The 25,318-nt window shown below is 45.2% G+C and overlaps 1 protein-coding gene across 1 annotated transcript in view; it reads right to left on the reverse strand.

Annotated features, from left to right (window-relative positions):
* SLC25A18 (solute carrier family 25 member 18) overlaps positions 1–4,569 on the reverse strand; it is a 90,669-nt gene extending 86,100 nt beyond the window's left edge. Inside the window, exon 1 of the mRNA XM_030214687.1 lies at positions 4,313–4,569. The gene's annotated coding sequence lies outside the window, so the exon portion shown is untranslated. The remainder of the gene's footprint in view (positions 1–4,312) is intronic.
* Between the last annotated feature and the right edge of the window lie 20,749 nt (positions 4,570–25,318).

Below are 25,318 nucleotides of genomic sequence, written 5' to 3' on the forward strand. Positions count from 1 at the left end.
TTCAATTTTGGCACGCATCCACTATGCGCGTCTGAAAAATACTTTTTAATTTCTGATGCACCCCCCCCCCCCCCCCCAGCTACTTGCCTTGTCAGCTAAGTAGCAAGTCTGTCAACCACTCCATCTCTGGCAATTTCCACTCCCCCAGCTCTGCCTTGACAGCTAGGGCCCTTGGAGCAGGCATGGACCTCCATGTTGTTAACTGACCCACTATGATAATCTAATCTTGATCCCTGCTTCTTGTTATGGCTCATCCCTCATGAGCCACAACCTCTGTAACTTGGGTGTCTACCCGCTGCGACAGCCAAAATCACCCAATCTGCATCACAGCCTTAAAACAGGGGAGCCAAGCAAGAGTCAAGCAATACAGAGGGTGGGTGGAATGGTAAAGAAAGACCATAATCAAGTATATTATATCACGTTCATTGTTGATTTAATTATGAATTGATAATGAGCGTGAGTATTGGGCAGACTGGACCATTCAGGTTTTTATCTGCTGTCCCTTACTATGTTACTATTAATCCTCTCTGCTCCCAGGCTGATGCGCAGACCTCAGCTCTCACACAGGAACAAGCGTCAGATGTCACCTGACCTACTGGCGCCTGCATGTGGCGACCTCTCAGTACACAGTGCCAGTGATCAGAGACAAGTCTTACATGTGCACACCAGAGTGTTCCAAGATCAAACTTCTATTCCTTCCTTGCCTGCAGTGCTGCGGCTCAAACCCAGAGTCAGAGAGCTGACCAGAATTTGTTTTTAATGTACCATTAAATTCTTGCAGGGATGGGTGGGGTTGGGTTAAATTCTTGCGGGGACGGGTAAGATTCCAGCAGAGACAGGCAGGGATGGGTAAGATTCCTGTCCCCGTGCAACTCTCTGCTCTGCTTAAAAAAGGTTTGAACGGCTTCCTAAAGGAAAAGTCCATAGACCATTATTAAATTGGACTTGGGGAAAATATTTCTGGGATAAGCAGCATAAAGGTTTTGTACTTTTTGGGGGATCTTGCCAGGTATTTGTGACCTGGATTGGCCACTGTTGGAAACAGGATGCTGGGCTTGATGGACCTTTGGTCTGTCCCGGTATGGCAATACTTATGTACTTATGCTACTATTTGAGATTCTGAATGGAATCTTGCTACTCTTTGGGGTTCTACATGGAATGTTGCTATTGTTTAGGTTTCTGCCAGGTATTTGTGACCTGGATTGGCCACTGTTGGAAACAGGATGCTGGGCTTGATGGACCTTTGGTCTGTCCCGGTATGGCAATACTTATGTACTTATGCTACTATTTGAGATTCTGAATGGAATCTTGCTACTCTTTGGGGTTCTACATGGAATGTTGCTATTGTTTAGGTTTCTGCCAGGTATTTGTGACCTGGATTGGCCACTGTTGGAAACAGGATGCTGGGCTTGATGGACCTTTGGTCTGTCCCGGTGTGGCAATACTTATGTACTTATGTAATGTGCATTAAGGCCCTAATCCCACATGAAAGCCCCAACACTGCTTGATGAATTCTCCCCCTCAATCGCTCCCCTAGATCCCCTACAACTGTGCTTCTCAACCATCTCCTGGAGGCACACCTAGCCAGTTGAGTTTTCAGGATTACCACAATGAATATGCATGAAATAAATTTGCATACTAGCAGGTTTATTTTCGAAAGAGAAGGACGCCCATCTTTTGACACAAATCGGAAGATGGGCGTCCTTCTCCCAGGGTCGCCCAAATCGGCATAATCGAAAGCCAATTTTGGGCATCCCCAATTGCTTTCCTTCGCGGGGACGACCAAAGTTCCCGGGGGCATGTCAGAGACGTAGCGAAGGCGGGACTTGGGTATGCCTAACACATGGGCGTCCTCGACCCATAATGGTAAAAAAAGGGCGTCCCTGACGAGCACTTGGACGACTTTACTTGGTCCTTTTTTTGTTACGACCAAGCCACAAATAGGTGCCCGAACTGACCAGATGACCACCGGAGGGAATCGGGGATGACCTCCCTTACTCCCCCAGTGGTCACTAACCCCCTCCCACCCTCAAAAACATAGTTTAAAAATATTTTGTGCCAGCCTCAAATGTCATACTCAGCTCCATCGCAGCAGTATGCAGGTCCCTGGTGCAGTTTTAGTAGGTGCAGTGCACTTCAGGCAGATGAACCCAGGCCCATCCCCCCCACCTGTTACACTTGTGGTGGTAAATGTGAACCCTCCAAAATTCACCAGAAACCCACTGTACCCACATCTAGGTGCCCCCCTTCACCCGTAAGGGCTACGGTAGTGGTGTCCAGTTGTGGGTAGTGGGTTTTGGGGGGCTCAGCACACAAGGTAAGGGAGCTATGTACCTGGGAGCAATTTCTGAAGTCCACTGCAGTGCCCCCTAGGGTGCCCGGTTGGTGTCCTGGCATGTCAGGGGGACCAGTGCACTACAAATGCTGGCTCCTCCCACGACCAAAGCATTTGGTTGTTTCTGAGATGGGCGTTCTTAGTTTCCATTATTGCCGAAAATCAGAAACGACCAAGTCTAAGGACGACCATCTCTAGGGACGACCTAAATGTCAAGATTTGGGCGTCCCCAACTGTATTATTGAAATGAAAGATGGACGCCCATCTTGTTTCGATAATACGGGTTTCCATGCCCCTTCGCCGGGACGTCCTGCGAGGATGTCCTCAAGAAAACTTGGGCGCCCCTTTCGATTATGCTCCTCCACGGGTCTCCAGAATATGCAGTTCTATTTCCCAACCTGGGGACTCTTGCTATAGTGATTAGACTTGAAGACTCATGGTGTCAGGTATCAGTACTGGTTCTGAATGACTACAAGAGAAGGGAGAAACAACCAGGCCAATAAAATTTTATGAATACAGCCAGGACAGCTGAATAATGTTCAGTCACCAACTTTAGAAGAAAATGTGTACAACAGGATCCACCATTTGTACAAATATAAAATATTAGCAACAGGATCCTAAATCACAAAAATCATTGCCTAATTGTAAACCTCACCCAAAATCCAGATATTTGCAAATGTGGGTCTTGCTGATTTGTGATCCAAAAATAAAATTAACAAAGGCATGGAAAACACAGGTATAACAACAAAATCCTCCATTATTTCGTTCTCTATAGAATATCTTCTGACGAAAGCTGTTTGGATTTAGGGGTTTTAGGTAAAGGGACATGGACTTGATATACTGCTGTTTATATATTCTACTGTAGACAACAAAACAGCAGATACAAAATGGAAGAATGTTCAAACATTTATTGATGATGTCAAATACCAGGTACTTTCTCTGTCCCTACTGTGCTTACAATGTAAGGGCCCTGTTTACTAAGGTGCACTAGTGTTTTTTTAGTGCATGCTAAAAATTAGTGTGCGCTGAGTAGACACCCATAGGAATATTATGGACATCTACATAGTTAGCACGCACTAATGCATAGTGTGTGCTAAACATTCTAACGCACCTTTAGAGCAACTCAGTAAACAAGGTCCTATGTTTTGAATGTGGAGCAATGGCGAGTTAGGTGAATTTATTTAGTTACATTTGTACCCCGCGCTTTCCCACGCATGGCAGGCTCAATGCGGCTTACATATACAGGTACTTATTTGTACCTGGGGCAATGGAGGGTTAAGTGACTTGCCCAGAGTCACAAGGAGCTGTGCCTGAAGTCAGTGGCGTAGCTAGGTGGGGCGCCAGGGGAGGGGCCGCTCCCCCAAACGGAGTTCTGCTGGCGCCGGCGCCTATTTTTTTCTCAATGTGTTGCATTGAAAATGTGCGCCGGTGCCAGTGGAAGTCTGCTCTCGTGCCGCTTTCGCTCCCCCCCCCCCCGCGCCGTCAACCTGGCTCCGCTTCTGCCTGAAGTGGGAATCAAACTCAGTTCCTAAGTTCCCCAGGACCAGAGTCCACCACCCTAACCACTAGGCCACTCCTCCACTTCCCACTGTCCATGAGAGGGAAAGAAGAAAGAGACTGCAACACCCAGAAAGGGGAAAAAAAAAAACCCCACTGTGACACTGTGGTCTAGAACTGTACTGACCAAACCTGGCCAGCCAAGCTCTGTGAAAATGAAGGATGCAGAGAAACAGATTTTGCAGCGTTCCACCCTTTCCACCCACAAAACTCCAAACCTAATAAATTCCAACTTGCCCTGCCTATGCCAAGAACCACAGCAGCACAGCAAACAATGGTGCCTTTGCCTTTTTCAGCAGGAACAGCAGAGTTAAAAACTCACAGCTTCTTAATCCCTCCATCAGAAAACCAAGCGAAACACACAGACATCGAGATCAAGAAAAGATGAGGAAACATCTCCAAAATAGCTTTCCAACTTACCTCTGAAAGGCTGTACCAAACTCCACCGACCCTCTCTCGCTAAAAACTTCCTTGCCTGCTCCAAACCTAGTGTGAGACTCAGAGCTGGGCTGAACGCAGAACCCAGGTTAAGGGAGAACCTTCAAAGTATCGAGCACATACAGAAAACAACAAGTATTGCCCACTGCTTTTATCTAACCACTTCTCAGACAAGAATTACTGGCCCCTCAAAAGCATGGGTTTAACCCCACACAGGACTGAACATGCTGAAGGTTTTTAGCTAATTGGGATGTGGGGGATGGTGCTGCTCTCACAGCAACTCCCTCCAGCTAAGTTTTCATAGTTGTTTTACTAGTTACAGTTTGTTCATCACTAGAATAGCTCAGACAGCAAGGGAACTGCCCCCAGGGATTTGATGCAGAAACATTCTCCCAGCCCAGCACAAAGAGAAAACGCATAGCACAGATACCAACTGCCTACAACTAAAAGGCACAACCAGCTCTGTTCAATGTCGAAATACACGAGACCATTCCGGCACCACAGAGCATACAGTATAGTCCTGACAAACAAAGGACAAAAGAGACAAATTTGACCTCCTCTGCTCCTCTACCAAGATATGCATGTACCAGGTTGACTCTGTTACTTCAGCTCAGTTTATGCTATGCTGACAGTTTTTGCTCTGGATTCCGGGATGCTCCCATGTTAGGGAAAAAGAGACAGGTGAATAAAATGAACAGCAGTTTTCCAAAATGCCAACTCTTTTTTTTTTCTCCTTTCAAGTAGTAGTGCAAATTATTAAAAAGAACAGTTAGGCTGGTGTTACTTCACCTTCCTAATTGCAAAGGTCTTAAATACAAAACCTATTACGCATCCAACTTCTCTGTTATAGGTAGCCAACTCTGGAACGCCATACCAAGATACATCCGAACAACTAACGAACACCTACCCTTCCGAAAGCTGCTGAAAACTTACCTCTTCAAACAAGCCTATCCAAACGACCCAACTTAATTTATGAACCTAATCCACACCACTACATTACCCCAGTGGCGTACCAAGGGGGTGGGGCGGTCCGCCCTGGGTGCACGCCGCTGGGGGGGGTGCCGTGGCGCGCGCCTGCTGCGAGAGTTCGCTAACTTCTCTCGTTCGCTGCAGCTCCCTCTGCCCCGGAACAGGTTACTTCCTGTTCCGGGGCAGAGGGAGCTGCAGCGAACGAGCAAAGTTAGTAAACTCGCAGCAGGCGCGCGCTGCGGCATCCCCCCCAGCGGCATGCACCCGGGGGGCTCTTTCGCAGGGGGGGGTGTTTCGCTGGGGGGGGTCCGCACTGCATTACCCATACCTCAATCCTTCCCCCCACATCTCTTCCTCTTGTCCTACTCTTTATAACTATGTTTCTCAGGATACTGTGTACCCATACATTGTAAGCCGCACTGAACCTGCTATTGAGTGGGAAAGAGCGGGGTATAAATGCTACAAATAAATTACTAGGGCCAGATCTAGGCATATTGTGGGCCCTAAACTGTAATATTTAAAAGGTCCCCCCTAGATCAAGCAGAAAGTATATTTTAGGTTTGATGGACAATAAGTTAAATAAATATAAAACAACCAGCAATAGATAATAATAAAACCAATAGTTAAGATTATTTTATATTATAAATTTCATTATTTACAAATGTATTTAACTTTTTTCATTAATTATGAAGCCCTAAACTGTACCTTGTCCAGTTTATATATAAATCCAGCCTTTAGTGTTACTCATATTTAGACTTTTTTTTTTATCTTGCCCAAGAATTTTGTTTTGCATTCCATTTGCTTGCATTTAAAGTATGCAACTCCTCAAAAGCCTTGAAAACAACGTATGACCACTTAAACTTCCGAAAATTATTAAAAACCAACCTGTTTAAAAAGGCATACCCTACCGATCCAACTTAAATGTCTGAACTCTGCAACACAACGAAACCAAAGTACGTAATGGACATAAACACAACTCTTCCACTCTACGATTCCCTAATTGTGGCTGTTCCACATGAACTTTATCCTACCACAACATCACTTTGTATTTATTCATACCGGAATCGGCGAACGCCTCTCCGGTACTATGTAAGCCACATTGAGCCTGCAAATAGGTGGGAAAATGTGGGATACAAATGTAACAAACAAACAAACAAACAAATAAATAAATAAAATAACTCAGTCTGCAAAACTTTCTTCCCAGCAGGTCCCTTTTCAGACATGTTTACCATATTCATACTTGAGGTAGAGCCGCACCCCAGCACCTTTCAGACTGACTGATCAGTCCTGGCACTTCTGTAATTTAAGCTGACTCACAACTATGGAATTCAAAGAAAGACAAGCTTGTAAAATTGAAGGACTTCACTCTCGAGAATGAATTAAAAGATAAACACTATTTCAATTGTTTAAAAACTTCTGGAAGGACCCTTAAAAAGGCCAAAGAAATGGATTCTAGGCAACTAGCCTCACTCCCCTGACTGCAGACACAGGCAGCATCATGTGTGATTGTATCTCATTGTTCCACTACAGCCCTATGTTTTTATCCTGAGGGCTCATGGCAAATGTGCCAACATTGTTTAAATTGGATTTTTCCCTTAATTCACACTCCCAAGAGACAGTGGTGGAATACTGAGGAGAAAGTTGAAACAAACTGTATCAATCATGATCAGAAAAGGAGTGACCTGCTACTGACTGCAGGACTCTCCTCCAACATTTTGGTATTGGAGGAATAAGTGTCATGCTTTGATGTTTTCGGAATCCTATGGGGCTCATACTCGCCTATGGCGCTAGAAGGCATTTCTGTTTATTTGGGGCCCTTATCTGGCTTTGATTTCATCCACTGCTCATAGCCAGGTTCTTAATACATTTCGAGATAGCACTAGTTTAGCTGTATAGCCATGGTGGTGGGGGGTTAGGGTTGGGTTGGATTTGGGGGGCAGGTAGGATGGACTTTTGTGGGTTGAGGTCATAAGAGTCCAGACCTCAAGCTGTTTAGTGCTTTTCTTTCTGGTTCAATGCTAAAAAAAGGGAGGGTGTATGTATTCGGGAATTAATGTTCACATATGAATTGTGCTTTGTTATGGGACTGTTCTCTTGTTTCTTCTGGTTTAATAACAAGGCTTACTACTAATAAAAAGCATTTTATATAGGCAACATTGGCACCCTTTTGCCTTTATAAAATATATTCCAGATTCAGCCCCATTAGTGCACAAATGCCAACGTGCAAATTTACACTTGCTCCAAAGGTGTAAATGTGGGCATATATACTCTTTGAATGTACGTGTGCATTTTATAAAATACATCCATATGTTGTATCTCCACCTCTGCTCTGTCCAAACTATGCCCTGGGACTGCCCATACATAGATCATGTAAAAGTAGCACACACTTTCCATGCAAGTACTTTTCACACATGGATACAGGTTATAAAACAGGCTTTACACATGGAAAAAGCTTTACAAATTTACCCTTATAGTAGCAACAAAGAAAATGAGAATTAGCTGAAAGGGGGGAGGGGAAACAACTGTACTGTAATAGTGGTATACCAAACCAAACAACAAAAACATTAAAAACATATTACAACCAACTTTCAGAAAAGTATTCATATTAGCCTGTAGTGGCAGAAAACACCACAGAGGCCAGCATATTTTACAGGTTAGCAGAGTTTAAAAAGGGGTTGGACGGTTTCCTAAAGGACAAGTCCATAAACCGCTACTAAACGGACTTGGAAAAATCCAAAATTCCAGGAATAACATGTATAGAATGTTTGTACGTTTGGGAAGCTTGCCAGGTGCCCTTGGCCTGGATTGGCCGCTGTCGTGGACAGGATGCTGGGCTCGATGGACCCTTGGTCTTTTCCCAGTATGGCATTACTTATGTACTTATGTATTGAGGCACAAACTTTCAAGCAAAAGAGTCCTTCTGAAGACGCATCTGTTGCACCATTTTCTCTAAAAACTCACTGTAAATTGATAGTTATTATGATCGTTGACTATTGCCTGAGCTTTAGCCATGATGCGACCAAGTTGCAGCTCAGTCAGTACACACACTGCCTGAGCACAAGTGATAATCAAATATCCAAGTCTGGGGAAGCAGAGTCATGATGGAAGCACTCTATTCTGCTTGATCTTTTTTACCTTGAAGTTTACCCACTGTTACCTTTGCTTTAGCAGGGCTCTGAAAAAGAAAGGAAAGGTAGCGTCCCAACCTATTACTCCTTTGGTTCCTGCTTTACCTCAATTAACGCTAGACTTCTTTGCAGCATGGCAAACTGCAATAGGTGGAGTGCCAGATCCTCCTGCTGCATTTCCAATTCAGGAAGACTTGTTTTCCCTGGAAGGTGAGGTTTCCCCACCAACAGCCACTTGTGGTTCTTCAATCTGCCGGAACGTCAGAACATGTAGCACAGCAGGCGCCTCATGACGATAGTGTCAAACTGAGAGAGGCAGTCTCAGGAACAACCGTGGTGCAAGAAAAACACCCCACTGAAGTAACCCTAATACGGGAGGAATCTCAATTTGGGACCAGAGGTATGGTTGCGAGATTTGGGACCCGGGATGGAGGTGGGACGCCTCGGGTCTCTTCATTTGTCTACCGGACATCACGACCCTTTTCATTTATGACCGCTGTTCTCATGGGTTTCCTGTACACTAGCTACTTGGAATGTGGGGGCATATTACCTACCCAATGACATGCTCTAAAATTCTGACCACACTAAAACATCAGGATATTGATATTGCTTGCCTGCAGGAGACCCACCTAACAGACATTGAACATCAAAAACTACACAGGTAATGGGGTGGTCAGAGGGGAACTGCTGCAGTTCGCTTTCATAAATATCCGAGTTACCAGGCTAAACTTTTGTTCGAAGATGACCAAGGCCACTATATATTTTTGAAGGTATGGGTGCAAGGCTGAGAGCTTTATCTATTAGTTTTATATGACCCTCCCCCTTTTGAGAGGCAGTTTTATCCTTCTCTACTGTGTAAATTGCTGCCCTATCAGCAACAAAACCTAGTCATAATAGGAGATACCAACTTGGTCATGGATATCACACAGGATCGTTCTGGTGTCTCTTTCAGAGGAGGCATCACTCTTCAGGTGAGGGGATACTTCAGCTCTTTGCCAATGAATTAGCCTTGGTTGACCCCTGATGACTCCTATATCCTGGGGAGCGGGACTATATCCCGCTTAGATTATGTGCTTTTGTATCACACCCTCTTACAACACGTATCAGCGGTAGTCGTGGGCACTGGGGGTATGTCTAATCACTCCATAGTGTGGATTGATTAGACCTCCCAATTTCATGCACACCATCCCGTCACTGGCATTTTCCCTCCTATCGGTACACTAATCCAGACTTAAGTATCTTCAAGACAAGTGGGAAAGTTTTCTCAAATGTAAATCGCCAACATGTCTGTTTTGGGACACAGCAAAAGCTGAACTGAGAGGGGAAAGTGATTAGCAATTAGTATAATACAGTTGGAACGCCAGTTATCACAAGCTAAAAAGGAGTTCATTCGAGCTCCCACATCCACCACCAGAGACACATATCACTCCACCCAAATAGCGCTCAACACACTCACACAAGACCAGAACACCCATTCTCTAATATCACAAGTTTCGGTCTTACAAGTATGGTAACAAATCAGGCAAGATGTTGGCCCATATAGTAAAAACTTGGGGGGGGGGGGTCTCGTGCGGTCTCCACCCTTAAAAGATCCTATGGGGAATGTTACTAACAATTACGAGCGCATTGTTTAGATATTCTCCGATCATTTTGCTTCTTTGTACAGGGAGGGACAACATGCTTCTTCTGATGCTCTAAACACCTTTCTGACAAAGGCTTCTCTCTCCTCCTTGACCAAAGAGGCCCTGCTGGCGCCTACCTGTGCTATCCAGGCCAAGGAACTTCAATATGCCATAAGATCCCTCAAAAATTATTCGGCTCCGGGACCAGATGGCTTCTCGGTTGAATTTTACATCAGTCTCCAACTGCAGCTCATCTGGCACTTGTTGTCATATTTTACCATGGTAGTGGAGGCTGGTAACTTTCCACTACACACTAATACAGCACTGATTACACTTATTCCAAAACCAAATAAACCCCGAAACTAGGCTGACTCCTGCAGGCCCATCTCCCTTTTAAACGCTGACTTAAAACCCTTTTCAAAAATTTTGGCTACTTGTCTGGGGCAGTGGGGTTTGTTAAAGCTCAACAATCAGTTCTTAATGTACACAAGATCTTATTGGCGATGACTCACTGTCATTTGACTGAGACCTCAGCTCTGGTTGTCAGTCTCGACACCGAGAAGGCATTTGATAAAGTACACTGGCCATATATTTTTGAAGTCCTTCATAGGTTTGGTTTTAATGGTTGAATCATGCAGGCTATCCACACTCTTTATTCTGGTCCTCAAGCGCAACTCCTAGTGAATGGGGGACGCTCTTTTCTCTTTCCCATTTGTAGGGACATGAGGCAGGGGTGCCTGCTTTTACCATTTTTATCTAATCCTTGGAACCTCTGCTCCATGTCCTAAATCAGGACCCACAGATACCAGGGGTGCAGCTGTTAGATATTCAGATAAAGGGGCTAGAATTTGCAGATGATTTACTAGTCATGTTGACTGACCTGCAGAGGTCGCTGCCTGCTCTCCTTCATCTGATAGAGCGATACAATGAGCTCTCTGGTTTTTCTCTTAACCTCCACCAATCCAAGGCCCTAATGGTCTTGCCGGCTATAAAGGCTCACTGGGAGGGAGTTTTTCCTATCACATGGGAGGATACATTTCTTAGATACCTCGGTGTTTCCTTGCCAGCTGACCTTTCCACCCTGTATGTCCACAATGTTCAGCCATTGCTAGAGGCCTGAGTGGGACCGTGTCAAAGACTTTGCTAAAATCCAAGTACACCACATCTAGTGTCCCTTCCACATCCAAATGTTTGGTCACCCAGTCAAAGAAATCAATCAGATTTGTCTGACACAACCTGCCTCTAGTGAAGCCATGCTGCCTCGGGTACTGCAGTCCATTTGATTCGAGAAACCTCAAAATCCTCTGTTTTAGAAGCTTTTTCATTAGTTTACTCACCCCCAAACTCAGACTGACAGTTCTGTAATTCCCAATCTCCTCCTTGCTTCTGCTCTTGTGCAGAGGGACAACATCCACCATTCTCCAGTCCTCTGGAACCACTCCAGACTCTAAGGAAGCATTGAAGAGGTCAGACAATGGAGCCTCCAGAACTTCTCCAAGTTCCTCGAGTACCCTCAGATATATCCCATCAAGCCCCATTGCTTTGTCTACTTTTAGTTTAGCTAGTACCTTATGAACACAGTCTTCTGAGAATTGCTCTATACATCCATCCTCATTAGCATTTGTTTTCTGCAGTCTTACCCCTGGCCTTTCATCCGTGGACACAGAACAGAACTCATTATTAAGTGGTTCAGCTTTATCCTTATCAGCTTCTACGTATTCCTCCCCCTCAGCTTTGAACCTCACAATGCTATTATAGCACTTCCTCCCATCACATATCTGAAAAATGTCTTGTCCTCCAATTTTACCATATCGACTATCTTTTCTTCCATTTGCCTCTTCGCTTTCCTGACAGCTTTTCTGGGTACTTTTTCTTGTCTTCCTCTTTCTGAGTCATCTTGTAACATATAAAGGCTAACCTTCTTTCCCTTACCTTTTCTGCATCTGAGAACCAGAGCGGCCTTCTTTTCCTCTTACTTTTATGTAATTTTCTAACATAAAGGTTTGTCGCCTTTAAAATAGCTCCTTTCAAGTTTTGCCCACTGCTGTTCTACTTCCTTCAGCTGTTCCTATCTAACTAACTCTTCTTTGAGAAATTCCTCCATTTTGGCAAATTTAGTTCTTTTGAAATCTAGGACCTTCAATCTTGAATAAGCCCTCTCCTCCTTTGTCTTAATATTGAACCACACCATTAGGTGATCACTAGATGCCAACTGATCTCCCTCCATAACATCAGAAACATTCTCCCCATTTGTAAGCACCAGGTCTAGAATAGCTCCATCCCATGTTGGGTCTGTTACCCATTGCTGAAACAATTCTTCCTGTAGAGAATCCAAGATCTCTTTGCTGCTAGACGACCATGCAGTAGGGACACCCCAATTGACGTCCTATCAGTACTACTTCCCCTGTCCTAGCTATCTTAGAATAGCAGAGGGGGAGAGAGAGAGAGAGCGTCTATTCCTTAACCCTATTTCATCACTTCAGCTTCACCTTGTCTTCTTTTGTCTCTCACCCACCGTAGAGACTTCTGGTACATTCTCAGTCAGGACTAAGGTTCTGGTGACAGATTGAACAAGTATCTCCTCTCAGCATAGGGTAGTAATGGGCAGAACCAACTTGCACAGCAGGTTACAGTGAACATTGAGGGCAGTATTTCTTTTCCTCCTAATGATGACTTCAGCCATCTGCTAACAGCCATAGCCTTGACAAAGACTTCACTATATGTCATCACCTGATAAAAATCGTTCATTTGGAGAGGAGACTTAAAGGAATACATAGTAACACAGTAAATGACAGCAGATAGAGACCAAAATGGCATATCCACCCTGCCCTGTGGCAATTGTGCACTTGAGTAGATGCACATACAAATTCAGATATGGAACCAAACAAGCTTTTAGGTATTTTTGGACTTTCCCCACAAATTTTGGACATTTTTTAGTTTGTTTCAAATTTTTCAAATAAAAATGTAACATGAGTTAGCACTTTAACATACATATAAATTCACAGGTTAACTTAAATAAATGTGAGCACATGAAATCAATTTAAAGTCATACTAATAAACAGAGTGGGCACTAATGAACGCATATTCTTAGAAACACCCAAAACCCTTTTCATCATGTTCATCTAAGGAAGAGAACTGGCCTAGTGGTTAGATGCAGTGGATTGCGGACCTTGGGAACTGGGTTTAATTCCGGCTGCTGCCTAACAGGGAAGTGGGTTGAGATCCTGGGGAATTGGGTTTGATTTCCACTGCAGCTCATTGTGACCCTGGGCAAATCCTTAACCCTCCACTGCCCCAGGTACAAATAATACTTAGATTATGAGCCCATTTGGGATAGAAAGTACCTGTACAGATATTGTGTGTGAACCACTCCATGCCTATGTGTAGGCTCAAGCAGTATATCAAATACATCTAATAATATTTTTAAAAACTATTAAACTAGTAGCACTGTGACTTGAATCCTATTTCCTCTCTGCAGATGCCTCCCCCCATGTTTTTTTTTATATATCAGTACATTAGCAGAACTTCAAATTGAACAGCATTCGTATATTTAAGAGATGATCAGGTTGCAACGGTCTGAGTCCCACACATGGCAAAACAGATCAGGATGCCGAGTGTGGGCTTTGATGGCAACTCCAGTAGCTGGGAATTAGGGCCAGAGCCGGGAAGATTTCTATGGTCTAAGTCCCGAAAATGGCAATGACGGATCAGGATCAAGTTGGCATATTTATACTACATTCCCATTGTACATAGGCTTGCTTTTTTGACGTAGGCTGTGAAAACTTTAAGGCTGTTTATAGCCATTCTGCAAACTTTTAAATTCTTTTCCTTGTAATTTTTCAATTTGTATTTTTTATCTTTTCATTACTGCTTATTCTTTAATAATTAGGGTTGCATTTTGATTACAATTTGTAATCACAATTAATCATGTGATTAAATGTATATTGTTTTATTATTTTTTTCCACTGCAACTTCTTGGGACTCTGGGCAATGGAGGGTTAAGTGACTTGCCCTGAGTCACAAAGAGCTGCGGTAGGGGTGGGGGTGGGGAATAGGGAAATGGGACTTTGATATACTGCCTTTCTGAAGTTTTTGCAACTACATTCAAAGCGGTTTACATATATTCAGGTACTTATTTTGTACCAGGGGCAATGGAGGGTTAAGTGACTTGCCCAGAGTCACAAGGAGCTGCAGTGGGAACTGAACTCAGTTCCCCAGGATCAAAGTCCACTGCACTAACCACTATGCTACTCCTCCACTCATTCCACCAATAAGAGCCAACCTCATCAGTGATGTCACAATGGCTTGATTGCCCGATACTTGGCTCACTTCTGATATTGTGATGTCATAAGGGAAAGGGAAATGGGACTTGATATACCGCCTTTCTGAAGTTTTTGCAACTACATTCAAAGCGGTTTACATATATTCAGGTACTTATTTTGTACCAGGGGCAATGGAGGGTTAGGTGACTTGCCCAGAGTCACAAGGAGCTGCAGTGGGAATGGAACTCAGGTCCCCAGGATCAAAGTCCACTGCACTAACCACTAGGCTACTCCTCCAATAAATAACATCCCTTTAATTGCGCAATTAATCACGATTACAAATTTTAATCGACATGCAGCCGACATGCTATGAATGCAGATGCTGTGTATCTCTGTGGGTGAGGGGAATACCTCCTAAAGTGAAACATAGTGAGAACAATGTTGCTAGCTACTGTTGGGTTGTTGTTTCAATCATGAGTTCAAATTAATGTGTTGGGCAGACTGGATGGATCATACAGGTCTTTAGCTCCCATCATTTACTATGTTACTACAAAGGGCAGAATCTAGGTGGATAGGGCAGACAGTTTTTACCAATACATGGACAACATAAAAAGGGCATCCTAAAAGATTAAAAGGGGCAATAGATTTCACCAACTTCAAAACACTTCATCATGTTGCTTGCAATAGTAATGGTTATGACATTAAGCGGGGCATTTTTGATATGACATTTAAATTCGACTTTGGACATTTTGCGGAAAACATCCAAAAATCTAATAGTGAATGTAGACATTTTCAAACTTGAAAAAGTCTATCTTTCCCCTACCCAAAAATGGTCATTTGCTAGATACTGTTGTGCTCGGTGCATCTATATCTTTCTGTACCATTTTTGAAAGAAAAAAAACAAGTCCAAGTGAAAAATGCACAACATCAAGCCATTGGGATGTAGGAAGAGCCAGCATTCTTTGTGATCTGGCCATAAAGACATCCCAGTAGAGCTGTGGGCACCCTAGGAGGCACTGCAGTGGACTTCACATAAAAGGTCCCAGGTACACATCTCATCGTTACTACCTTACATTGTACAAGAAGCCTTCCAAAAAGCACCAAAAACCTACTGTACCTACATATAGGTGACACTTGCAGGCATAAGGGCTATTGTAGTGGTGTACAGTTGGAGACAGTAGGATTTTGGTGGGTTTTGGAGGGCTCACACTTTCCACCACAAGTGTAAGAGTGGGTTACGGGCCTGGGTCCTCTTCTCTATAGTACACTGCACCAACCACTAAGCTACTAAAGGGACCTGCTTGCTGCTCTAATAGGACTGACCACAACATCTCAAACTGTCAGAGAGCCTGGTATGTACTGTTTCTTTTACATCCTTGGGGGTGAGGTGGGGAGCCAATGCCTTAATTCCTCCAGGGGTCATTTGGGGCACCTTTTTGTGACTTCGTTTTTACTGAAACAGGTTCAGTCCAAAATGTCCAACTTTTAGCCCTGGATGTTTTTGCTTTATTCTACTATGGCAGAAAAACATTTGTGTGTTAGGAACACCCAAATCCTGCCCCCAACATGCCTCTGACATGCCCCCTTGTGATCTGTATTAGAAGTTGTATTTATTCCTACATTGCTGTATTGTTGCTGGATTTTTCTGTTTATTAGATGATTTTATATATATTTATATTTATTGCATTTGTATCCCACATTCCCCCACCTATTTGCAGGCTCAATGTGGCTTACGTAGATTTGTTGACATTGTCATATCAGCACTCAATGTGCTTAAGTAATTTGCTCTTTTCTTGTATGTAACTCTGTTTTCCTGTTTGGATGTATTCTGTGCTGTTGCTTCAATACCTAAATAAAGACTTCTTGAAAATTAAAAAAATAAATAAAAATAAACTTTTTTTTTTAATAGTGATTTCGACGTTTTGGGGGAAAAAACATCCAAGTGCCGCTTTTTGGCCGTTTTTCTGTTTCGAAAATGAGTCCCTAATTCAATTCAAAGATAAACTGAACAAGAAGGTTGATTTAGGTCTATGCTAGAAAGGAATGCTAACCCAGTGATTCTGAAATAGTTGCCATAGTTGGAGGAATTCTTTTCACTGCTGTACAGTCAGTTAATTACTGATGCAGTGTTTTTACTCTCTGTTAGATTACATAAGGCCTTTGGCAGACAGAAATTTGATGGACGTAAACTAAAAAAAATGGTGTCATTCAGTTGCACTGGTCAAATGTTAAACAGCTGGATGCTCCCACTCTGCTCTCCTCCACATCCTTCCTTATACATGTTCTCCATTCATACACAGACCAAAGGCAGGGGAGGTCATAGGAACTGACTCTGTGGGTGCTAGGGGTGCTTGAGCACCCCCAATATTAAGAAAATTCCTTGTATGTGTCCAGGGAGGGGTTATTTCCATTGGGCTTAGCACTCCCAATATTTTTGAAAAGTTGTCTCCTATGGGGGAGGTGATCTGGGTTCGATTCCCATTGCACTTCCTTGTGACCCTGCACAAAATCACCAGGTACAAAAACTTAAGATTGTGAGCCACTAAGGACAGAAAAAAGTACGACAAAGTACAATTTACACAGTGAAAACAAAACCTTTACCACAACAAGTACAAGAGTGAAAAGGTTTTGCTTTAACTATTCGTTGAGGATAGCATCTACTTTGCATTCACTAAACCTTTCACCTCCCCCACACCCCCTTCAAAAGCAAAAGAGAGCAGGCAGCACTTACATGTTGCGCAGTAGGACCAGAGTGAGGCGGCAAGTCCTGCGTTTCTTTCCCCGGCCTTTTCCCTCGGTTTCCGTGATTAGAGGAGGGGGCACAGGAGGATGTGCTGCAAAACAATTCTTTCCCTTCGGGCAAGAGGGGGAGGGTATAGGTATGCACTATGCATGTGGACTGTTAAAGACGCCAGCCAAGGCACCTTCCTTTACGCTTTCATGCACCTCAATGAAGAAAGCGAAAAAGTAGTGAGTTTTGCATGATCCCTGAAAGACTGTAATTGTACCGAGGCTCTGCTGCGGTTCATGCACCATTTCCTAGTTACAATTCAATGAGAAAGCAACACCCAGGGGGAAGTAAACTCTTCAGCAGAAATTCAGCTTCAAAAGCTAAGGCTAGAGAATTACAAACGCTCAAACTCCGCCTTAGTCCTGCCCCTCCCCACCCATGCTGTTTACGCACCAAACAAACCCTTGTTTTCTAACTATTCATGGAGGTTTTACTGATGCCTAAAAAGGAACCACCACACCCCACTGTTTTATATAACTCCTGAGTATAAAGCAGCTTTGTATTCTGTTTCCCTAAAAGGACAGGGTCTAACTCATCCCCTTCCACAATGTACTTATAGCCCCATGAGTGCTTGAACAACCCCCAAATTGAGTAAAATCCTTTACTATGTCCAGAGAGGGATAACATGTACTGAGTTTAACAGTCCCAGGCCCAGATGCATCAACCAAACGTTAAAAAATAAGAATCGTTAAAGTGCTTAACGATTTTTAAAAAACGAGGCATGCACTATAAAAACACTCCAGAAATGTTCGGATCGGTATTGCAAAGTAGGATGTATCACAGAATCGTTAAACCCGTCGTTAATCAGTGCCTAAAGCATGCGCAGAGCAGCCCAAGCATTATGCTGGCTGCTCTGCGCATGCCACAAAGGTCCAGCTGTCAAAACAAACAAAAAAACCCCACAAACACGTGTGTTTCGGGAGGGGGCAAAGGCACTCGTCATGAGCGTCCTGTATGGATGCCTTGCCCCCCCCGCACGAAAAATCTCCAATTTTAGCAGCCCCGGGCCGGCCCTCCTCCCTTCCTGTATTCTCCCACACTAGCTCCGCCTCCTGCCATGCTCCGGTCCCGTGCCCCGCCCAGCCCCTTTTGTCGTGGCTGCCGCTCCCCCCATCCAACGACCCCCCCCCTTTGCCTTACCGGCTCGTGCAGCGCCTCTCACCTCTGCTGCACGGGCAAGAACAGCTGATCGGCGAGTCAGAAGGCCTCCTCAGACGTCCCTTCTTTCTTCCTGGGCTCGCCCTCCTCTGACGTAGGTGAAGCGGGGAGCAGGGGGGGAGCAAGGCGTCCATAAGGGACGCTCATGACGAGTGCCTTTGCCCCCTCCCGATCCTTTTTTTTTTTTTCTTTTTTGGTGCTGAGGGAGAGGGGAGCAGCGGCGACCTGGGGTGTCAATAAAGGACGCCCCTGACGCGTTTTCGCCCCCCCCCCCAGTTATTTTTTTTTATTGGATTTTGTTAACTTCTAGCAGACAGACAGCCCTAACGAGAGGTACAGACTCTCGTTAGATTTCACGGTGTTCTCCTGCGTTAAACGAATCGGAAAAGGTTAGTGCATGTCATTTCAATGGGATTTGTAGAAGAATTGCTCATCTGCATTCAGTTTTCGTTAGCTGCTACTGTCGTCGGAAAATAGGCTTTAGTGCATGGAAAGGATAGGAAATTCTTCCTTGAGGGCTCATTTAACGATGAAAAACGTTTAGTGCATCTAGGCCCCAATAATTTTGAACAGTTAGGTGTTGATATTCAAGAGAAGCTCCTGCCTGGTTAAACCTCCCTGAGCTAGTCATCATGGCTGTATATTCAGCAGCATTTCACTACCAAAGTAATAATCAGCTAAGTTAGGGGTGGTTTGGGGGCAGTGGGCCATAGGTAAGGTTATCATATAGCTCCAGAAAAATACATAGATTGGCTCAATCTGTCGTCCTTTTTCTGGAGCCATATGGTAACCCTAGCCATAGGTGTCACTAAAGGGTGGCACATGCCACCCTAAAAACTTGGCTTGTCACCCCTCTGCCAGCCCAGGTTTCAGAATGCCTCCCTCCCTAAAGGGCCCAGTACTTCTCTCTCCCTTTCTTCTCCCTGCAGCGCTGCACTCTGCCAATCTTCCAGGCCACCGGCAGCATCAGCGATGTAAGTACGCTACCTTTGGTAGGCTCTGGAAGCTTTCCCTTTGCTACAACTTCCTGTTCCCATGTAGGCAAGACAATGCAGAGGAAAGGCTTCCAGGGCTGGCCGAATGCAGCATGCTTACATCGCTGACAGTGGCGGGAGGCGGGGATGGTGCTGGGCAGACTTATATGGTCTGTGCCAGAGCCGGTGGTGGGAGGCGGGACTGGTGGTTGGGAGGCGGGGATAGTGCTGGGCAGACTTATACGGTCTGTGCCCTGAAAAGGACAGGTACAAATCAAGGTAAGGTATACACAAAAAGTAGCACCTATGAGTTTATCTTGTTGGGCAGACTGGATGGACCGTGCAGGCCTTTTTCTGCCGTCATCTACTATGTTACTATGAGGCAGATGCAGCAACCAAACGTAAAAAAATCTAAATCGTTAAAGTCCCTAACGATTTTAAAATAACTAAAAATGCACCAAAAAAAAAAGTCACACATGCTGGAATCGGTATTGAAACGTACAATGTATCAAAGAATCACAATACACATCGTTAATCGGCCCCCACATCATGCGCAGAGCAGCCAAGCGTTATGTTAGCTGCTCTGTGCATGCCACAAACAGTCAAATCACAAGCACATGGCAAATTGAATTGACACATAAAAAAATAAAACTAAAAAAAGGATCGGGAGGGGGCAAGGGCGCTCATCAGGAGCGTCCTGTACGGACGGCCTTGCCCCCCCCCCCCCCGCCGCTGCTCCCCACTTTCCGCCGCTCCCCCCACCCCGAAAAAGCAAAATTGTAGCAGCCCCTGCCCCCCTCCCTTCCTCACTACTCTCAGCTCCGCCTCCCGACATCCTCCGTCTGTGCCCCGCCCCCTTTGGGGGTCGTCGCCGCCATTCCCCTTCTCCATCGGGCCCCCTCCCTCTTACCGGGCCCGTGCAGCGCCTCTCTCCTCTGTCCGAAGGCGCTGCACGGGCAAGAAGAACGCTGAATCAGCTGATGCCTGCCTTCGCGATAGAGCGTCTTTCTCCTCCTGGGCCCGCCCCTGTCTGACGTCAGTAACACTGACGTCAGACAGGGGCGGGCGCAGCAGGAGAAAGACGCGCCATCGCGAAGGCAGGCATCAGCTGATTCAGCGTTCTTCTTGCCCGTGCAGCGCCTTCGGACAGAGGAGAGAGGCGCTGCACGGGCCCGGTAAGAGGGAGGGGGGCCCGATGGAGAAGGGGAATGGCGGCGACGACCCCCAAAGGGGGCGGGGCACAGACGGAGGATGTCGGGAGGCGGAGCTGAGAGTAGTGAGGAAGGGAGGGGGGCAGGGGCTGCTACAATTTTGCTTTTTCGGGGTGGGGGAGCGGCGGAAAGTGGGGAGCAGCGGCGGGGGGGGGGGGGGGGCAAGGCCGTCCGTACAGGACGCTCCTGATGAGCGCCCTTGCCCCCTCCCGATCCTTTTTTTAGTTTTATTTTTTTATGTGTTTTCTGAGGTCCTTTGGACCAATCACAGCGCTTTTAGCTCTGCTAATGCGCTGGGATTGGCTCAAAGTTTGTTTATTTTTTCACTTAACACTTTTTCCTGGCACAGAGCTGTCCTAACGAGAGGTCCAGACCTCTCGTTAGTTTTCCTGCCTTTTTCCTGCGTAAAGGCAATCGGAAAAGGTTAGTGCATGTCGTTTCAATGGGGTTTTCACACTAATTGCTCATCTCCATTCCGTTTTCGTTAGCTGCTACTGTCGTCGGAAAATAGGCTTAAGTGCATGGAAAGGATCGGAAATTCTTCCCCGAGGGCTCATTTAACGATGAAAAACGTTTAGTGCATCTGCCTCTATGTGTCAATGGCCTGGTAGTCTGGAGGAGTGCAGCACTCTGGGGAGCAGGAAGAAGAGAGAGATACCAGACCCCATAGAAGAGGGTGAGTGTGTATAGAGGAAGAGAAATACTGCACCCATAGATCGGAGGAGGAGGGGAAGGGAGAACAAGAAGTCATATTTCAGGGGAGGGGGCTAAGGAGAGACATGCCAGACCATGGAGGGGGGGAATAGGGAAGAGAGAGCTCAGATGAGGGCATGGGGAGAAATGCTGGACCGGGGGAGGGGGGGAGGGAACAGAGATATTGGGATGGGGACTGAGTGGAGGGAAAAGAGAGAGATTGAATGGATGGGTGGAGAGGAGAGTACAAGAAACACTGGACCTGGGAAGGGCATGAGAGAGAGAGTAAAGGGTCATGGGTCTGAAATACAACATTTCTGTGGTACAACCAAAGCAGTTTTTTTAAAAAGAGAGAAAGATGTGCTATACTATGAGCTCTTTTACATTCCTCAGGAATTTATCATGAAGGACTTTATCAAAAGCTTTCTGAAAATCTAAATACGCTACATCAACTGACTCCCTTTTCATTTATATATTTATTCAAGGCTTAAACAAATAGCGTCCCTTCAGTGATGCAGGGTACTTGCAAGGAAATAGCTTTAGCAAACGCAGCTATTTAATCCCCAAATTATAGCAGCTCCTTTACATACCTTGACAACATCATTTTGACAAATATTTACTCAAGTATGAAAGGGTAATGATCATAACAATCTAGTCTACTTTTCCAATAAAAAGGTAGAATGGGCAGCTAAATCAGAAAAAAATAAAAAGAGCTAGAAACCATTGTGACCACAGTATCAGTGACTTTTTAATTTTGTCAGAAGTCTCTCACGAGAGACTTTGCCAAATGCTTCCTGAAAAACCAGATTTACTGTATCAACTAGCTCACATCTCCAACAAAACACAAACAAATGTTGCAGACTGGTGAACCAAGATTTGCCTTGGCTAAATCCATGTTAGTTCAGTCCCATTAAACCATGTCTGTCTATCTATGTGTTCAATATTGTTGTTTTTTTATAATAATCTCTATTATGCCCAGGACTGACATCAGGTTCACCGATATATAGTTTCTCCAATCACCCCTGAAACCCTTTTTTAAGAAAAGATGTTATGTTGGTCACCCTCCAATCTTCAGGTACTATAGATAATTTTAATGAGAGGTTATCGCCAAGTCTCAACTGAAACTAAAAAACAATATTTCTCTCAATGTATTGCACAGGCTGCTAGTTCAACTAAGAAGCTGTTCAGTATAGTAAATAGCCCACTGCAACCCCCACAACAGAAACAGCCTGCCTAATCAAAACTGACCTGCTATGATTTTGCTGCTTACTTTGCCAACAAAATTAAACGTCTCCGCCAGGATTTACAGCCTCACCCAGTCTCCAATCAGCTAACCAGCAGCACACAAATCCGCCCCCTCCTGACACAGATACATGGGACACTTTTAACCCAATAACATAGGAAAGCCTTGACAAAATCCTAAGAGATCTTCAACCAACTACCTGCTCCCTTGACCCCTGCCCATCAAAGATAGTGTAGCAGGCAAGTACGGGCCTCGTAAAAGGCACCACAAAAATCATGAACTCCTCGCTTTCTAATGGGCAACTACCAACAGCATTAAAAAGGGCAGTGGTGCACCCTTTGCTAAAGAAAAACAACCTTGACCAGGACAAGCTTGATATTTATCGTTCAGTACCCAACATCCCATTTCTAGGAAAACTTATAGAACAACTCAATGATTGACTAGAAGAGAGAAACTGGCTAAAGCCATGTCAATCTGGATTCAGACCAGGTTATGGAACAAAAACGGGCCTTGTATCCCTACTAGATGTTCTTCACAGAAACCAAGATAGGGAATTTGCCTCGGTTTTAGTACTGCTAGATTTCTCAGCAGCTTTTGACACTGTGGATCATGATATGCTAGCATGACTGGCAGAAACAGGTATCAATGGAACAGTACTTGCTTGGTTCAGATACTATCAGGCAGGCAACAGTCCATAACGTTTGGCAGCATCTCATCACCTTCATGGGCACTGACCTGTAGGGTACCACAAGGATCGATACTGTCACCTATTCTGTTCAATATCTACCTTAAGCCACTAGCCGAGCTGATTCGGTTGATGGACACTCAATTTTACATCTACGCAGATCAGGGCCAGCGGAACGTGGTAAGCAGGGTATGCATGGCGGGGGGGGGGGGCACCAACATTCGAGGGTGCCAGAGACTGCCATGCTTACCATCCCCCCACCACCACAGCAATGCCGCTATCCCCCTCCCGTATACTACTACCTTGCCAACCGCCCTGGTGGTCTCTGCAGCTGCGGGGGCAGGACATAATCCCACTCTTTCCTGCCCGCTGCTGCTACTCCATCTACAGCGCCCTCCACTTTTCTATGCCGCTGATGGCCCCGCCGTATTTAAAAAATGTCTGCCGAGGCTTCCGGCGGCAGTCTTGTGAGACTGCCACTGAAGTCTCAGCAGCCATTTTGGGAAAACATGGCGGATGCACCCACATCGCAGAAAAGCAGAGAGCGCCGGAGACAGAGTAGCGGCAGTGGGCAGGAAAGAGTGGGATTCTTTCCTGCCCACGCAGCCACAAAGGCCACTACACCACCAGGGCGGGCAGCAAGGTAGGACTCTAGTACACTGGAGGGGGATGGCAGCATTAGTGGGGGTGGGGGGCAGGTTTAGGCCCAGTATAAGTCATCACAAGGACAAAATATAAGGAAACCCAGGGCCGTGCCGATGCGGTAAGCGGGGTAAGCACCGCAGGAGGGCGCCCACCTTTGGAGGGCGCCGCCGCAGTGCTTACCCTCGCCCCGCACCGCCGAGGCCTTTAAATCTTTTACTTGCAGTCACAGTAGCGTCTGTGAAAACGGAGCGCTGCCGACGTCTCCCTTCCCTTGCACTCGTTGGTTCCCTCAGTATCCTGCCTTCTTCTGACGTCAGAAGAAGGCGGACACTGAGGGAACCAAGAGCGCGAAGGGAAGGGAGACGTCGGCAGCGCTCCGCTTTCACAGACGCTGCTGCGACTGCAAGTAAAAGATTTAAAGGCCCCCAGGGCGCGCAGCGAACATCTTCACGGGGGGGGGAGAGAGGCGCGCACGCGCCAACTGTTCTTCTGCGGGGGGCGCCAACTGTTCTTCTGCGGGGGGGCGGCATAGACCCTTGGCACGGGCCTGAGGAAACCAATGGACTGCATTAGGGGCTTAAAGACCATTTAGTTATGTTAAAACAAATGAGAGATCTGCATGAAAGAAAATATATATTTTTTTGTTATTTTTTACTTAAAAATCACTTGTCCCTGAAACATGCTCAGAACAGAATAATTTATTTGTACAAAAGAGATGGGATGAAGATGTGATTCCATGTGCCCCAATGAAAGAAGAGTCTAATTTTACTTCCAATCTTTATAACACTAGGCTTCCCAAGGCAGATTACAACAACAGTTAAGATTAACCCATCAGCAAACAGGATATTCTCACTGAAATTTGGCTATTACTAATAGAGCAGTGTAGAAAAAGGAGCACAAAATATAGCCTTTATTAGTGCTGTTTCCACCAGCTACAATCATTTTTTAAAGCAGTTTTAGTGATATTCAATTTTCTTTTATGATATTTTTATCTATATATGGGAAGCTTTCAAATAAATTAAAAAGCTGTCAAGTAAAAAAAAAAAAACAAGAAACTTGTTCTTCACCTTTTAAGGCACTGGGCTGAAAAAGGGTGTGGGGTGGGGGGAGGGAGAAGAGAGAAAGGAGATGCTGGACAGGGGGGGGGGGGGCACCAACTGATAGTTTGCAGGGGGGCGCCAGAGACCCAAGCACTGGTCCTGATGCAGATGATATGTAGCTACTCATACCCATTGAACCCGACTTACCTACAGCCCTGAATAAACTGAGCTGTCTAACATCAATTCAAGAATGGGCTAAACATAGCAAACTTTGCGTTTTACCCAAATAAAACCAAGTTTTTCTAGGTCCCTAACACAAGCTGACACATACCTGGCATCAAAATCTCTTTTGGGAAGTACGAACTCCCCCTCAAATCAGGAACCTTGGAATACAGTTAGATTCAACATTTACTCTGATTCCCCAAATCCAAGCAACCTTCAAGAGCTTCTTCTACTATGTGAGACAACTACGCTGGAACTTTCCTTACATCGAGAAGGCAAATCTTATCCCAGTTGTGCATGCCATATCATCATCAAAACTGGCTTACTGTAAAGCATTGTACACTG

Source organism: Microcaecilia unicolor, chromosome 9, assembly GCF_901765095.1.
Source record: "Microcaecilia unicolor chromosome 9, aMicUni1.1, whole genome shotgun sequence".
NCBI lineage: Eukaryota > Metazoa > Chordata > Amphibia > Gymnophiona > Siphonopidae > Microcaecilia > Microcaecilia unicolor.